This window comes from Talpa occidentalis, unplaced genomic scaffold, assembly GCF_014898055.3.
Source record: "Talpa occidentalis isolate TD23 unplaced genomic scaffold, MPIMG_talOcc4v2.1 talOcc4.15, whole genome shotgun sequence".
Taxonomy (NCBI): domain Eukaryota; kingdom Metazoa; phylum Chordata; class Mammalia; order Eulipotyphla; family Talpidae; genus Talpa; species Talpa occidentalis.
Genome location: NW_023601543.1, coordinates 4768191 through 4785575, shown reverse-complemented (window position 1 = coordinate 4785575; position 17385 = coordinate 4768191). Strand labels below are relative to the sequence as shown.

Sequence of the window (17385 nt, the reverse complement as noted above, 5' to 3'; positions counted from 1 at the left end):
GCTGCAGCCTTAATAAGGATAATATAAAGAAGAAAATGATAATAAGGGAATACTATGCACAACTCTACACCCATAAATTGCTAATAAAAGAAACAGACAAATTTCAGCAAACCACAGACTATGGAAATTCACCCAAGATGAAATATGCCATTTGAATAGTCCTATAACCATTAAAGAAATTTAATTTGCAATTAAAAAGCTACTGCAAAGGAAATCTCCAGGCCCAGATGGTTTACAGAAAACTACCGAATATTTAAAGGGGAATTAACTCCAAATTTACAAGTTCTCTTCCAGAAAATTGAATAGAAAGAAACTCTCCCCACATCACTTTATGATACTAGTGTTACTCGGCTACCAAAACCAAAGATATTTTAAAAAGAATGAAAAAATTTGTAAGTCAATATCCCAAACAAACATACATGCAGAATTCCAAAATAAAAACAAACCAAAAAAATCACAGAAAATCAAATCCAGCAAAGAGAAATTATTACCAGGAGCAAGTTGGTTTTATTCTGGGTGTGCAACATGAGTTGAATATTTGAAAAAAGTCATTGCAATTCACCATATCAATAAGATTGAAAAGAAAAACTGCATAACCATATCACTACATGCAGAGCAAACGTTTGACAAAATCCCATGCCTGCCATGATTAAAAATAAACCCAAACTCTCAGTCCGTCAGGAATAGAGGACGCTCGCCGGTCATCACACAGAGCCTCCTGCAGCCCAGAACCAGGGATGGGGCACGAAATCCTTCTTACACTTGAAATCTCTTTTGACTTACCTTCGGCTGCCTCTCTTCTGTTTTCTGATACATCCCCTCTGACTTTCCTTGGTCTCCTATTTACAGGAAAGCATGTGATCATATTGAGCCCACCTGGATAACGCAAGGTAATCTCCTAAAAGTGCAGCCACCTGATCAGTGACCTTAGCCCTCTCTGTAATGTTGCCTAGGTTCATGCTTGATTGAATAACCAGGCAATGTGGACCTTGGAGAGAAATATTTAGATTTATGCCTATTACCACTGTTGGGATACCCGGACGAATTTCTATATGAATAGGAAGTTTTTTTTTTTTTAATATAACCTTTTATATTTTTACTTTTTTTCCCATTGGGTTGCAACACTGCATGTGATTCAAAGACACAAGTTCACCCCTCCTCAAATGCACATAACCACACCCCCCACCAAGGCACCCTCAGCCCCCAACCACAGTCCCTGAGGCCTTTCTCTTCTTTGTGTTACCCCTTCATCCTACCCATCTGGTCGTCTCAACTCCACAGTGATATTTCTAAGCTTTCCTGTTGCTTTGGTTTTGTCTTTTTGTTTCTTTATATTCCACCTATGAGTGAAACCATCCGATATTTGTCTTTCTCCTTCTCGCTTGTTTTACAGCATTATCACCTCCAGTTGCATCCATGTTGTCCCAAATGACAAGAATTCATCTTGTGTACAGGATTCCACATAGAATAGTTTTGCAACATCTCATCAATAGTCCAGTATGTATATACACATCTTCTTGACCCACTTGTGTCATTGGGCACACAGCCTGTGTCCTTAACTAGCGCTGTGGTGAGCATAGGAGGGCAGGCTTCCCTTCTAGTTGGTGCTTCACACTCTTTGGGGGAGATACCTAGGAGTGGAATTGCTGGTTGGTGCGTTTGTGTGTTTGTTTTGTTTGCTTTTATTTAATATTTAAAAATATTAAATATTTTCAGACACCGCCATACTGTTTTCCATAGAAGCTGGACCAGTCTACATATCCAACAACAGTGTGCAGGGGTCTTTTAAATCCACATCCTCACCAGCACTTGCTGCTTCTGGTCTTTTGGACCTGGGCCATTCTCACAGGGGCGAGGTGGTAGCTCTTTGTGTTTTTAATTTGCAGGGATATGAAGTCTTAATGGGTGAATTCTACTTCGACTCCTACCATTTGCTCCCTTCCTATATTTAACTATTTACTGATTGAATGACATGTGCGCAGGATGAGTGATCCGTGCTAGCGGAAGGATGGAGCTGTGAACGAGAGGTGAATAAGAAATGTTGGCCTGGCTGGTTTGGTGGAGGGGACAGAGCCTGTGCACATATGCAAGATCATTTTTAATAATGTCAGAAGAAATAAAATCTTAAAAAAAAAGAAGCACTCTTTGCCCTTGTGGATATAGTGATCCTGTGCCAAATACTAAGAGGTAAAATTTTGTGGTGCACCCCAAGATGTAAAGAGATGGAGCACATCGGGAGGGGAGCCACGCAGGCTAAAGAGGGGGCCCCTGAGACACATGGAGAGAGAACAGCATCTAGAAGCTGCAGCCCCCATGGCGGAGGGAACTAACCCACGGTGATCTCAGGCCTAAGGTAACATCTAGGCCTGCTGGGTGGACGCCGATGACTCAGGGCAGGTGAAGGCTGAGTGGAGATCAGAGGCACCAGCAGCAAAGCCCTGCAGGACAAGCTTGAAGGGGAGGTTGGAGAAAGCCCTGCGCTATTTCAGATTTCTGCTCCTCAGTCCTCGCTGTTTCTAACTTGAAATAGGGTAGATAAACATTTGTGTTTGATAAGTGTAGGGTAAGGAAAAATGTCAGGCTTTTCTGCCCTCCCGCCATCAGGATAGATGACAGATCCTGGCGGTCCTGAATGCATGCCTGATGGCGGGCACCTGGAGCAGGGTGTGGGCACAGGTAGATGGGATTCACCTGGGCTGAGACTCAGCTTTTTAAGGGGGGGCGTCACGGGGACGCCAGCAGAAGCCAAGAATGAACAGAAGCCGAGAGAGAAGCAGAGAAGGCCGGAGAGCCCAGATAGAGTGGAGACTTGCTGGGGGCTGGGAGGCCTGCCAGCCTCCCGGCCCCCCAGCACCCCTGCCTGCCGTGTACTGGGTAAATCCCAATAAAAGACCTGCAAAAAGCTACTGAGGACTCTGACTCCTCCTTGACCCGGTCTGCTGGGTCAGAAAACCTGCCCTGTGTCCATTCCTGCCCCTACAATAAGCAATAATAGTCAAAGTCATGCTGAGAAGTAATACGGCAAGTGCTGTTGATGATAGGGTCCCTGCACCCCCCTTCTGTCCCCCCGCTCCTCCGCTCCCTTCATCTCCCCTTTCTTACTTTAACTGTCAGGCAAAATAGGAAATTGAGGGTTAGGTGGCATTTCCTTTCACAAACAAAACAGACACTTCCCTCCCTATGACCTCGGAGAACGTACCTGAGTGTCCATCACCCGTGCAAATCCCTGTCGCGCCCAGTTTTCTGCAGTTCACACTGCCGTGACCCTGTTTTTCTTCCTAAAATGAAATCTTCCTCCACTGCCACTTTTCTTTTCAACTTCCTGGACATCACAGTGGGAGTAACCATGACACTGACTCCTGCAGGAACACAGTTTATGGATTTTTTTAAAAAAAGGCGCATGAAGAGATCCAAACCAGCACCAAACTCCCCGGTGCCAACTCAGAAACCAGGGCACATAGAATCCAACTTGAGCAACACTCACAACATGCTAGAGAGATTGTTTTAGGTGAAATGTCAGCCACAATTACTTTCAAAATGATTTAAGGCTTATTCACACAACCATTGCAAAATGAGACCAGATTAGAACAGAGCCTATCTTGATACTCAATTCCGGAATTGCTTCTTCCAGAAAGTCTCCTCTGACAGTGATCTCTTTCCACTCTTTTTTAAAAAAAGATTTATTTATTTGTGCATATGAGAACTGGGGTGTAGGCCAGAGGTGTGGGGGGGTGAGAGGATTCACCAGAGATGGTGGAGAGCAGAACAGCAGATCCATTGAAATACACTGCTGAGGGGAGCAGCGGGGAGACAGGAGAGGTCTGCTGCACCATGTGGGTCAGCTCCTTGGCCGGGGATCGAACTCATGCTGCAGTGGCTGGTGATAGCTTGATAGCGCTGTGTCGTTAGCCCCTGCGCCACCAGGGAACCCCGCTTTCCACTCTTAAAGCTGAGTTAGATGTTTCTCTGTCTCCACATAACACCCTGTGCTTCCATCTATTTTGGCATGTGTCTCCTAATGCTTAGAGACTACTGAGTCTAACACAGACTTTGCCTTCAGGATTTGGCACTCATTTTGTGGCCAGTCAACAGTCCTTGTTAAATGCTTAGCATAGCCTATGTTCTTAGTAACCAGCTGCTGACAGCTATACGCAGGCACACAAGTAGACCCTAAGTTTCTTGATAGTGAAGGAAAAATAGAAGATATTGTTAACTGTGACTTTTGGGGACTCTTCTGTTTCCCTTTCAGAACCAGACACACAGGGAATCACATCTGCTCTTTTGAAGTCCTCTCCTCTCTCAGCTTCTTGGTTTTCTGCCCACCTCACTGCTGGCTTGCAGTGTCTTTGTAATTTTTTTCTCCTTCTAAGGAGGTTGCAGTGCCTCTCGATTCTATCTTGAGTCACATTCCTCTGTTTTTCTTTTTCATGTTTTTTCCCATGCATCAATTATGTTCACAAATCTCAAAGATACAAATTTAATCCATGTGCCTCTTCTCTGAACTCCAGACTCAAATACCCCATGGTCCACCTACATCTCCAATTGAATCCTTAATATTGATTTCAAAAGTAACCTTCCACATGGGACTTCTTACTCCTCTTCAACCTCCCAAGTCTTTCCTCCCTCACCCCAATATTCTCAAAAAGTGGCAGCCATTAGAATGTCCCATATAGATCTCCAATTACAGGAAATATAATTGGCCAAGCCCTCAGATGACAAGCCCTGAAATCCATCCACACAATGTGCAGTGGTACACTTCCTACGGTGGCTTCCAGACTAAAAGATGTGAACCAGCAGCTAATGCTTGGGGTGAACACCAGAGGCCTGTGCTTATTGGTGGCAGGATATAAGGAATCCTGTACCCCCTACATGCAAGAGCAGACATAGCAGATCAGGTTGAAGACCCAAACGTGAGAGTCCCGGAGCTCCAGATATGTTTCAAGTCTAGCAGAGGAGGTCAGCTATGCAAAGTTCAGAGCTTCGCGGTCCTAAAACACTCGGTGTTTTCTACTGCGTGAATTTTGTCACTTTCTAAGAAGTGCAAACTTTGGTTGAACAAAACCTTTCACCTAAGGAAAAGCAATATTATATCATGTGGATGTAATTTTGATAACGGGAATTGGAGAGAAACATAGAACCTAGTTCAACTATGACTTTATAGGTGAGATGATGTTTTACCCCCCACAGAAGCAGGAAGTCCACCACCGACAAAACATTTTCACGGGTAAAATGATAGCAGGGTGCATGGGGAGAAGGGAGACAGAGGCAACACGAGCCAGCAATCTACGCCTTTATGAGGAGCCAATGAGGTTAGATGATTTACATATTTGATTATATAAATTAAATAAGCTCATTATCATCAATACTTTGGAATATCTATCAGAGATAACAGTACTTTTACTTTGGCTTGCTATTTTTCGGTCTTTCTTTTAGAGTAAATTGGATACATGATTCCATATTCCACTTTATTCCCGCTTACATCATAGAATTAATATTTCCCCATCTTTTCCCAAGTGAAATTTAAAGTCCTGAATTTTATGTGACAATCGAATGTACTAGAATTTATATTAAACCTTTCCCCATAGTTAAATTTTGAGAATTTTTGACAGTTGCTATAGATTGCTCTTCTTTCCATAAATACAATTTTTTTTTTTACTAATTTATAGGTCTACCAGCAATATTTGGTATTTGTTTCTTTATATTTTGCTGTCAAGGATCATCATTTAGTTTAGTACCTTTCATAATTCAATAGTTGAAAAATCACAAATAAGTACTACTTAATTATTTCGTATCTCTTTGATTACAATTTTCAATACATTTAACACTTAAATTGTAGTTTGGGATGTATATGCCCATGCCTTTTTTAGTTCTATTTTTCAGATCAGCATCTCAGGTTTTTTCTTATTAATATTTAAAGTTTTAATTGTGCTGCTTTAAAAATGTCTAGCCAAATAGCATAAAAAGCAAAAAATCTTCCTTTCCCATATATGTCTACTGTTAATATTTTTCTTGATGACACAATTTTATTTCATATGACATTTTTTGAGCAATAATCGATACTGGATTGATAGGCAGGGTTCTTATTGCAGACTCCACCATATCTTTTTGTGTGACCTTGAAAAAGTAGAGAACAGATTTTATTGTAAAGCAGACACAGCAGGTGTCCACGCATCCATCCATTCACTCATTTATTCATTCTTAAGTCTATTATTTTAATGAGTACCGCATGGGGAGAACTTGGAAATTTTCCACCCCTACCTCTCTCCCAAAGCTGCTGGATGCCTGAAATTTAACCATTAGAGACTCATTTTGGAGATGATTGATCTGGGGACAGAACTCTCAAAGGTTCAACTGAAAAGAGTCAAGCAACAGGCCCATCGCTGCCTCCTTCCTCTCCCCTCCACACGCCAAGCAGGGCTTCGGGGGATATGCCTTTTCTGCAGTTCCTCATTATTTTCATTTCACAGCTTCTTGATTTATATTAAGAGGCACAGGAGATTTATTCTGGGGTAAAGAAAGGTTGCTTTCCTGAAATGAGAAGCTCTAGTAAATGTATTTCATGCCAGTCATCTCACAGGGCTTGGGTAGGGACTCTACAGCCTTTGTCCTGAAAAGGAGCATCTTCCCCTGAGGTTTCAGTGGGTCCATGACATGGGTGAGCGTGTCTCAGGACTGGGTTTCAGATGACAGGACCAGGATCACAACAGAGGCAAGGGGACGAGGTGTGCAAGTGCAAGTTCACATCCTGGGCTTAAAATTCTGTCCATCATAGATTTTTTTCATTGATTTAAAATTATTTATATATTTCAGTGAGTCCATAATCTAAATTCCTGAGTTTCTTGATGGGCTCAAAATCTGTGCTGGGTTGACTGTCTCAGTGGCCTCGTCCTAACACTGGCCCTGGTTTTGTTTCCAAGAGATGAAAGGGGTTTAGCATCATCTGTGAGCCACCCTAGTTCTCTCAGTATTAAGGAAAGCTGGGTGATTCCCAAATCCGCCCCCAGCTGTCACTATTGGAAAAAGTGCTGGCTTCCTTCCACACCCATCTGCTCCGGCGCTGGGTTACTGTGGCATTCAGGTCTGCGTCCGAGTCTGTACATCGTGTGACCACGCGGCTGTGATTGCTCAGTTGGCATCAATGGGGGCAGAACAGCAAGGCAACAGCCAAAGTTGCCTTGCAGTGTGGAGACCCACACAGACTCTTCGGTTCGGGAATTGGGGTCAGTGCGGTTGGAGCTGGGGGGAGCTGCACATGTTCCTGGGAGACTGAGCAGCAGGAGACTGCACCGTGACAGCGGTCCTCATCTTGGCTGCACATTACAATCACCTGAGGGCTTTCAAAAATACCCATGGCTGGGGCCTGCCCTCAGCTTTTCATTTAATTGGTCTGGGGAGAACCAAGTCATTGGGATTTTTAAAAAATATTTATTTATTTATGCATACAAGAACTGGGGTACAGGCAAGAGGTGAGAGGATTCACCAGAGACAGAGTGGGGAGCAGAACAGGTGGATTGACTGAAATCCACTGCTGAGGGGAGCAGCGGCTACGCTCAACCCCTTGCACCACCAGGGAGGCCCCTCATTGGGACTTTTTAATGCTCCTCAGATGTTAATAAGGTATACAAAGTGGAAAGCCACCACGCCCTCCATGACTCAGGGGTCAGCTGAGGCACCTCCTGAAGGGCATGGGAGCAGATAATGGATCTGAAGGGTCAAGTGAATGGTCGCTATGATCTTTGGTTAATATCTTTTCCTGTCAGAATTGGTAGCAGTGGGAGGGAGGATGGTGAGGAGGACTCAGTATCTCCATGAGATCTGGACAGTGCTGTGTCCCAATAATAGGCATTATTGATGCTGGAAGCTGAGTATTCATTTTTCCACTGAGTGCCCAAATTTTTTGTTGAGTTTTGTTTATAGTTTACAAATCTGACCCCTGCTTGTAATCAGATTCAAGTCTAAAGAGCCTCATGGGTTGAATTTCTAAATATATTTTAAACATTAACCCAGGAGTTTCTTCCAAAATATATATTCTTTCTGGGGTATACCTGTTAGGTATTTTGGGGTGTGTTCTGAATATCTTCAAGGATATGTTTCTGCTATAAGTTTTAGTCTGGACTGTCAAATCCCTCATGGACATCAGTCTCAATTCCAAAGCCATCACCCCTGCCTTCAGAACTCCCCTCCATTTCAGAGCTGGCAATAAGAGAGCACCGATGTGAAGAAGGGCTGATGCTGCCTCTCAGGTCGTCAGTGACCATAATGACGTGAAAATCTGGAACAGTTTCTATCTTCATTACTCTAATAGGGCTTTGAGGACTATTAGGGTAATGAAGATTAATAGTTCCATTAGTCTTTCACGTTTGTGCTAAACCAAAGCCACAGCTCATTGAGGAGACAAAGGTATTCCAGATATTATGTAATTGTCATTGACTGAGAACAATGAGACACTACAGATTGGTTCCTTGCAATAAGTTTGGTTTCAGTCTTTGCTGGGTAACCAGAACTTTCTGTGATCCAGATTATACCGCTGAAAATAATCACCATCTTGTCCTCTGAGGTTTATGAAAAGCAGCTCTTGTTTTGTTATGATGTCTTGAGAGTGGCAGAGGGCTAGGACTCCAGGGTTCTTTCTCTCTTGTACATTTCCGAATACCTAATATTATTTTTTTTTTTGTGGGACCCTCGCCAGTGGCCAGGGAACGAACCAGCGCCGCAGAGGCTGCGGGCAGCCCCACAGCCCAGTGCTCAACCGCTGCGCCACCAGGGGAGGCCCCCTAATAGTATTTCTTAAACACTGCACTAAGGAGAGACAACTTCCACTGTGAGATGTTGAGCCATGATAATTACCTAAAGAACTACTGATGAAGCAGATTTTTTGACTTGTTTCACAAAGGCATGATAGGAGTTTACCTGGCACTGACACTAAATTGCTGCATGAATTTAGAGAGTTTGCTTCCTCTCCTGGGGCCTCAGCTTTCATATTAACATACTGCAATTGAACAACATGATCACAAAACTCCCATCCAACTAAAATACCCTATGATTTGTTGGTTTTTGAGTAAATTGGAAGAATGAATGCCTGCAGTTTTTCTTCTGTATCTTGGAAGGGAAAGTAATTTTTTGGACAACAGATCCAGTATATCAATATTGGAATGTATTATTTTTATATCTTTAAACTTTGTTTCTTCTAGCCTTTCTGTTGGAACTGCCATCTTCCAGTAAATCACCAAAATGATCAACACAAAGGGAAAGAGAGCACCTGCTTATGCCTTTTAGAAAACATGGACTGTTCCTTTGGCCACACATATGCAAATCTACAAGGTGATACTGTAGATCTCAAGGAGATCCGCACTTTTTAAAAAGGAATGCCCTGCAACTATTACCATGACAACATTGAAAGCGGATAATGTTACCCAACATGCAGTTGGCACTGTTGTAAACAAACAAGGGCACAATTCTTCCCAAGAGAATTGATGTTCATATTGAGCATATTAATCATTCTAAGGACCAAGATAACATCCTGAAAGGTGTGAAAGGAAATGATCAGCTAAAAAAGGGAAGGGTGTGATCCTGTACGGGATTGTTTCTCTTCTAGTTTGTTTGCATATAGGAATGCAACAGGTTTTTGTATATTGATTTTGTATCCTGCCATTGTACCACTTTATTATTTACTATTGTTTAGTGGAAAGTTTAGGGTTTTCTATGTATATTATAAAAAAAAATGCCATTTATCTTGAACTCCTCTCCGCCTACACTCCTGCAGCTGAATGTGGCTGGTGAGAAACACCTAACCATGCCCAACAGATTTCACTTTACATTCCTAACTCCTATCCTCAAATGAACATTTCATGTTACCGGGGTGAATTCTCACATTTCTATCTCCTAATTTACTGTCCATCTTCCTGCTTCACTAAGAGAAACCAACAGAAGGAGACACCCCCGAGCCCCCAATTTCACCACCTAGGGAACGACCTGCATCTATCTGGGCCATGCACTCTCTTCTGTCCCATGACTATAGTTGAACTCTCTACTATGGTAAATTCCATCTGCCTCATGTACTTAGGGAAATACTTGAATTATCTATTCTTCTTGTTATTAAATAGTTCCCTTCAGCATATGAAACATGCTGTAAAATCTATCAGGATTCTAAAACCGTCCCTGAACCCTATATCTGCCTGCAGCTCGTCCTACATTGCTCTCGTCCCAGCCCCTTATAGTTAAACTCCTTGAAATCGTAAGTTACACTTGCTGTCTCCTATTTTATCATCCTCTTAACTCTCCCGAAGCTACTCTGGTCAGCTTGTCACTCCAAGTCGCTGCTGTCATGCAGACCAATAGTACATCTCTCTCTCTTTCTCTCTCTCTCTCTCTCTCTCTCTCTCTCTCTCTCCTCGTAAGTCTCAATATGAAAGTTTTCAAACTTGTAGACAAGCTCAAAGAATAATGCAAAATATGCACAAAACTCACACTGAACACATCCCAATATTTGCAATTATTGTGTTGGATACTTAGTTATTAGAGAGATATATAGTTGAAAGCTACTTTGCTACCCTCCCTAGCCCTTTCCTTTGACATCTCTATGCAGTTGTGACCAGTCTTCAGAAGTATCTACCCTCTTATTCATGTTTCCTTATGCATATATTATATAGGTATTTACACATAAACAAAATGTAGGAACATATGTTCTATCTCCAAATTTGCGCAAATAATATCTTACTGAGCATTAGTATCCATATCAGATTTAGCAAAAATGATCAGTTAGTGAAATTTGCCTATGATCTTCCTTTCTTATAGTTTACTGGTTTGACTTTGCATGGCAATTGAATTGTCTTCATCAAATGGATCAGGTAGCTCTCCATAGCCTACTCTTTAAATACTTTGTACAGGATATTTTATCTATCCTTAGAAGGTTCATTAAAAATTACTAATTACAATAAAGTGAAAATCAAAATCAGCAGGCAATGATAAACCAGAGACACACTACAGGGGGGGAGAAGGGAGCAGGATCAAAACAAGGTGGTGGGAAATTTACGGGGACTATAACCAAGGTGAAAATACATACACTGTACAAAAATGAAAAATGATGTAAAAATACATAAAATTAAAAATTAAAAAAAAACACATTATTTTAAAAAAATAACCTGGGGCTTTTTTGTGGCTAAAGTTTTGAATACTAATTTTTTTTTAAAAGATTCATTTATTGATTTATACAAGCAGTGGGTACAGTCAGAAGTGCAGGAGGGTGAGAGGAGTCACCAGAGCCAGAGTGGGGAGCAGAACAGGCAGAAGGACCAAAGCACACTGCTGAGGGGAGCAACGGGCAAGACAGGAGAGGTCTGCGTGCCATGTGGGACTCTCACTGGTGACCGGGGATCGAACCAGTGCCGCAGAGGCCGCGGGCAGCCTCGCAGCCCAGCGCTCAACCGCTGCGCCACCGTGGAGGCCCTTGAATACTAAATTTTTAAGATAGTATAGGTTCCATGTGGTTATCTATATCTCCTTGAGTCAGTGTTGGTAATTCATCTTTTCTACAGAACAACCCTTTCTCTTCTGTCTTCTGCCTAGGTGTCTTATAGTTATAAAGCCAAACCTCCAACCATTCATGAGGACCATTTACCTGAGCTACTTTGTCTCATCTTCCCATTTTCCGCCTACATTCTCATCACGAAGAGCTACTTTTAGCACTGTGTGCACATTTGAACTAAAAGAATTTGCATTTGCATTATTATTAGAAATATTTATTTTTCATGATTACTTATTTTATAGGACATTACATTGAAAATAAAATAAATGTTTACTGGGCCCATCACTAGTTAATAGAAATGTTTCCCATCAGCCATAAGATGATTAGAGTTTCTGGTTTAATCGTGAACGATATGTTTACTTAAATTTCTGGTATAGAGAGAAACATGTGTATATGGGGAAGGGAATAGTATTTAGAAAATTAAAAGAAAATGATGTACATGTACATATGATCAATAAACAAAACAAATTTAAGCATTACTATCAATTTGTATAACAGATTAAAATATAACCAAGTTCTCACTATGGAACTGGGAAAAATAAATACATTATGGAAACCTAGTTAAACTGTCAAAATTATTTATTGCAATGTACATTCATACAATCCTTTCAGAAGGCAATTTATATTTACTAAAACATTTGCTTCAGAAATGTACCTTCCAGAATATATTACAAGAGAATAATTGGACTGAGAGAATAAACAGCATTATGCTGTTTATGCTGAAGAAAGAGTAAATGTACATGAAGTCTTAAATGACAGTCCCTTCAGAATGACATAGAACCATGGAATTATTCATTACTAATGTTTTACAAAATAACAGGAATGTGTTCATGAAATCATGTTATGAACATATTTACTCATCTTTTTACAGTCTTCCAAGTATGTAAAAAAATGCATATAGCACATGATTGAAATGTTTAAATCCAAGAAATAAAAATTACATTGGAGAGGTGGGATTAAAACTACTTGGAGGGGGGATTTCCAGTTTATTTAATATTAAGGAATGCCTTAATTAAGTTTAGATTATTAGCCAACCAAGAAGTTAGATTTTAATTCTGTTTTCCTTGAGCCTCTAAGAGGTTTTTCTTCAGGTAAAACCTCAGTTACTATTTTTAAATAGTTCTAAACTTACAGGAAAGTCTATTTCTTTTTTTATTTATATATATTTTACATCATTATTCATATTTAAACAATGTTTGCTTTTCCCCCCCCTCAGGTGTAGTTCCCACAGAATTTCCTTCACAATTCACCCGAGAGGGAGAGGGATTAGAGGGGGAAGGGAGGGGAACAGGAAAGTCTATTTCTATACCCTTCTTGAGTTACGACAATCTGTCAGTCTACTCCTGAGCCAATAACATCTGGCCTTAATTACAGTAGTTTTGTAATAAATTTTAATATCTGGTCGGGCTGATATGCCCAATCACTCTCTTTCTCAGAATTTTCCCGGTTAATCGCTAGCATTTATTTTCCACATAAATTTTACTCTCACTTTGTCAAGTTCCCAAATTGTTTAAATCTCCAGTGCTACTGCAGGAAATTTATAGTTTAATTTGGAAAAATTGGCATTATCACCAGGTTGTGGCTCCCTATCCAGAAGGAAATATGCTTTGGTGTTTATTCATGTCAGTTTTTATGTCCCTAACCTGACTTTTATAACTTTCTTCGGCACCTATGCATTCCTTATTGAGTTTATGACTATGTGTTCCAGGTTTTTTCAGCTGTTGGAAATTGAAAGTTTCTCTAATTATATTTTTAAGTTGGTCGGTTATCTCTTATCTATGGAAAAACTTGATTTTTCTGTATTGCTTATGGAGCCCATCACTTCAGTAAACATTTTCGTTAGTTTTAGCAGTTTTTCAGTTTATTCTTAAGGTTTGCTAAAAGAGAAATCCTATCATCTGCAAGTGATATTCTGTTTGATTTTTGTATTCCTAATATTTATTTTTCATACATCAGTTTTATTCAGTCCTTGATCCCTGATCTCAGTAAAATCTTGTTGATCACTAAAGTCATTGAATTATAGAACACATGTCATTAGTGACATCACCACAGAGTGGACATTAATTAAATAGGCTATATCGAGTCAGAGTAGGCCAGACAAGCCCACATTTATGACCAGGGATTGTGAAACCTTAAACCACATACAGACTCTAAAATGAATCTCACTGTGGTTGCGGGACAGATAAAAAGTACACTGAACATATCAAGTTACAAATTACGTGTTTTCATTTTCAATATGGTAAATTACTTACCTGGCAGAGGGGATACTGTGATCATGAGGGTGATTGTCCCGGGGTGAGGCTTATGCACGGCTGGCCCTTGCTATTTCCTTAAATGTGGGAAACTCTACTACGTAATTGTGGCACTGGGACCTGCGTTCATGCTCGCCCCTGAAAAAAAATCAAATAACCCAATTGAAAAATGGAGAAAGGACTTGACTAGGCATTTCTCCAAACATGACATACAAATGGTCAACAAGCACATGAAAATATGCTTAACGTCACTAAACGTGAGGCAAATAGAAATCAACCCACAATGAGATACTACGTCACATGTCAGGTAGGATGAGCTCTATGATAAAGAAAGAAAAGGGCAGAGCTGAGCTGGGCCAATGGAAGCTGGAAAGTTAGAGCCACAAAGGTCCAGATCAAGAACCTCACGCCAATGAGCCTCCCTGGTGGAGCAGGGGTTAACGTCTCAGTGCTATCAAGCTGTCGGCAGCCACTGCAGCACGAGTTCGATCCCCGGCCAGGGAGCTACCCACATGGCGCAGCAGACCTCTCCTGGCTCCCCACTGCTCCCCTCAGCAGTGTATTTCAGTCGATCTGCCTGTTCTGCTCCCCACTCTGTCTCTGGTGAATCCTCTCACACACACCCCACACTGCACCTCAGGCCTAGACCCTAGTTCTTCTATGCATAAATAATACAATAAATCTTAAAAAACACACACACACACACCCTGCAGTTCTAACTTTAAAAAAAAAAAAAAAACCTCCCACCACAGCTGCACACGGAGGAGATGAAAGGGACAGTGGGTGAGGATGTGATCTCCTCTATGGAACTTCCTCATCCACAGGGTCCTCCTGTGAGTCCCTCCCTTTATCTTAAAGAGATAGGACAGCATAGGAAGATGTGTCATCACAGATAGATGCCCGATGCGACGCAATGGTTAGAGTTTTTCCTCCTGTCTGCAAAGGAATAGGCTCAGAAAGACGTAAGAGACTCTGATTAAATGAACAAAGAAATTCTACTTGCTAAGAACAAGTTTGACTCCGGTAACTGATCTTCATAAAGGGAAACTATTTGGAGGTCTGAAGCAGGTTTGTGGTCCTACCCTGCCCTTATGACATGATATGCAGTCCCTGTGAATGCTGGTGCACTTGTATAATGTCAAACTCCATTTTCTAGCAAGTATGTATTATAAGGGAATTATGTCTGCAAAAAGAAAAAAGAAAAGAATGAGTCTTGCTAAAGATAGATGTTAGAACAGGCTATGAAATGGTGCAGACTCTGTGGAAAACAGGATGGTAGCTCCTCCAAAATGAAAGAATTATCATGTGACCCAGCAGTCTCACTTCTGCTACGGAGCCAACAGAATTGAATTCAGGACCTCAGAGTCAGATTAGCACTCCTATGTCCATTGCAGTAATAACCACAATTGCCAAGATGCAGAAACACATAAATGTCCATCAACGGACCGATGGATGAAGGAAACATGGTATGTGACAACATCGTGATGGTGTTCCTCAGCCTGAAGAAAGAAATTTGTCACATTTGACAACATGGATGAAGCCAGAGAACATTATACGAAGTGAAATAAGCCAATCACAAAAGGACAAATACTGTATGAATCCACTTAGATGAGGTATCGAAAGTAGTCCAATTCATAGCAACAGTGTAGAATGGGGGTTGCCAAGAACTTGGAAGAGGGGGACTTGGGGAGTTGCTGTTCAATGGGCATAGAGATTCAATCATGCAAGATGAAAATTTCTCAAGATCTGTGGTACAATTCTGTGAATATAGTCAACAATTTTCTAAGTACCCTTAAAAATTATTTAAAGGGCAAATTTATTTGATGTGTTTTTACCACAATTAAAAAATGTGCCATGAAAGAAGCTGTTTTCATGGAAGATTTCCCCCACATCACTCAAGCACTCTGAATCTCTGGTGGCTCTATTTTTGCTCCCTTAACCCATGACCTGATAGACAAAATGGAGCCCGTAAGGAAGGGAGAGAGCCAACTGCACTGGCAAGAAGAGAATCAACAAGAGTTTTCAATATTATTTTCACTGTGATAGAGATAAAACTCTTCAAGGATCATTAAAGCCAGTGAACTACCTTCTGCAGAAATGATCTCCTCTTGGCTAAAGTGATGTCACAACCCAGATTTTTCTCTTACTACACCAACCCTTTATCTGCCCTTTGCTGATTACTTTCCCTTTCGGACTCACTATTGAAACACCAGCAGTAACATCAGTAACTGTTTGACTGGCACTCCTTTTAAACATCCGGAGCCATTCCTCCCCCTCCATCATCATTCTCTACCACCGAAATCCATTTGTTTTCTTCTAATTAATCGTTTGTTGTCTCTTTCTCACTGGGTTTTAAGTTTTATTGTGGACAGAATCTCCATATAGCCTGGTCAGCATTATGGCCTCAACACCCAGCATGGTGCCTGGGTCATAGTAAGTCTGAACTGAGTAGTTGTTGTTTAAAACAAATATTTCAGTACTTACAATATTACAACTGTGGGTGATACTTCATATACATTATCTTATGTAATCCTTATCAGTGCTATGTTTCTTCCAGTTTTACAAATGAATGGACTAAAATTAATATCATGCCCCTTCCGTACAGCTATACAATGTAATTTTGGAATTGGGATTTATTTCTGCCTGGTTGCAAAGTAGTTTGTTTAGAATTATCTAAAACACTTGAAGTCAGAAACCAGTATTTTGGTTTGGCATTTGTGGGCAAGATGTATAATCATTTGTAACCAAACAAACCAGGTCTTTTGCTCTCATTTAAAAGCCAAATTCTGAATTTTGATAGTTGTCTTTACCTGAAGGAGTTTTATTTGAGATGGCCAACAAGGGAGTCTGTGGGACAGCCCTCCACCCCCCCCCAAAAAAAAAAAACCAACAACCAGCTTCCCGAATGGCAGGAGCACTGGGTGTTTTTATATGGGGGGGCAAAGAATGTGAGGGGAGTCAGGGCTTCCCACTTCCAGGTCCCACAGGACTCACAGTGTTTCACTTTCCAGCAGGGCACTCACCGCAATCAGCAGATGTTTGTTTCTGATGCCACCATCAACTCAGACATTTTATTAGGATGGAAAACAATCCATTTTTCAAATTTCCAGGAATGCAGGTGGAGCCAGTTAATGGTTATTATGAGGAGGGCATGGGGGGCAATTCAGTGAGTTAACAGTTAATCCTAGCAAGGGAATAGAAACAGTGGTTAGAGTTTAATTCCACCTATTCCTAATTTTTAGTCTAGGGGTGTTTTCTGTTGCAAAATGGAGGGGATCGACTACACTTACACAATTTTCATTTTCTCAAGTGCTCTCTTATGAATCTGAGAACAATTATAAAGTCATCAAATCATGCAAACAATGACGTTCATGCAGGCGGTTTTATAGCTTCCAGTATTTCTCTGAATGCCACTATCCATAATCAAGGGACGGTGACCCCTCAGCTCTGCTCCCTGATGCGGTGCTGACATCGCGGATGGCTTCACCGGATGCTGAAGTTTCCGACAGACAGCAGGTCCTCGAGAGCCATTTTGCTCATTATCATTGAGTTATAAGTTGAGAAAAAAGAAATCCTGGCTGACACTGAATGAAAAGCCATTATTTGAGA

The 17385-nt window shown here is 41.1% G+C and overlaps 1 long non-coding RNA gene across 1 annotated transcript; it reads right to left on the bottom strand.

Annotated features, from left to right (window-relative positions):
- Positions 1-1597: 1597 nt before the first annotated feature.
- Positions 1598-16828, bottom strand: LOC129145852 (uncharacterized). The gene is made up of 4 exons (XR_008551960.1): positions 16800-16828; positions 13777-13914; positions 3200-3359; positions 1598-1631 (listed from the first exon to the last, which is right to left on the bottom strand). It is a non-coding gene; the product is annotated as an uncharacterized LOC129145852 (long non-coding RNA).
- Between the last annotated feature and the right edge of the window lie 557 nt (positions 16829-17385).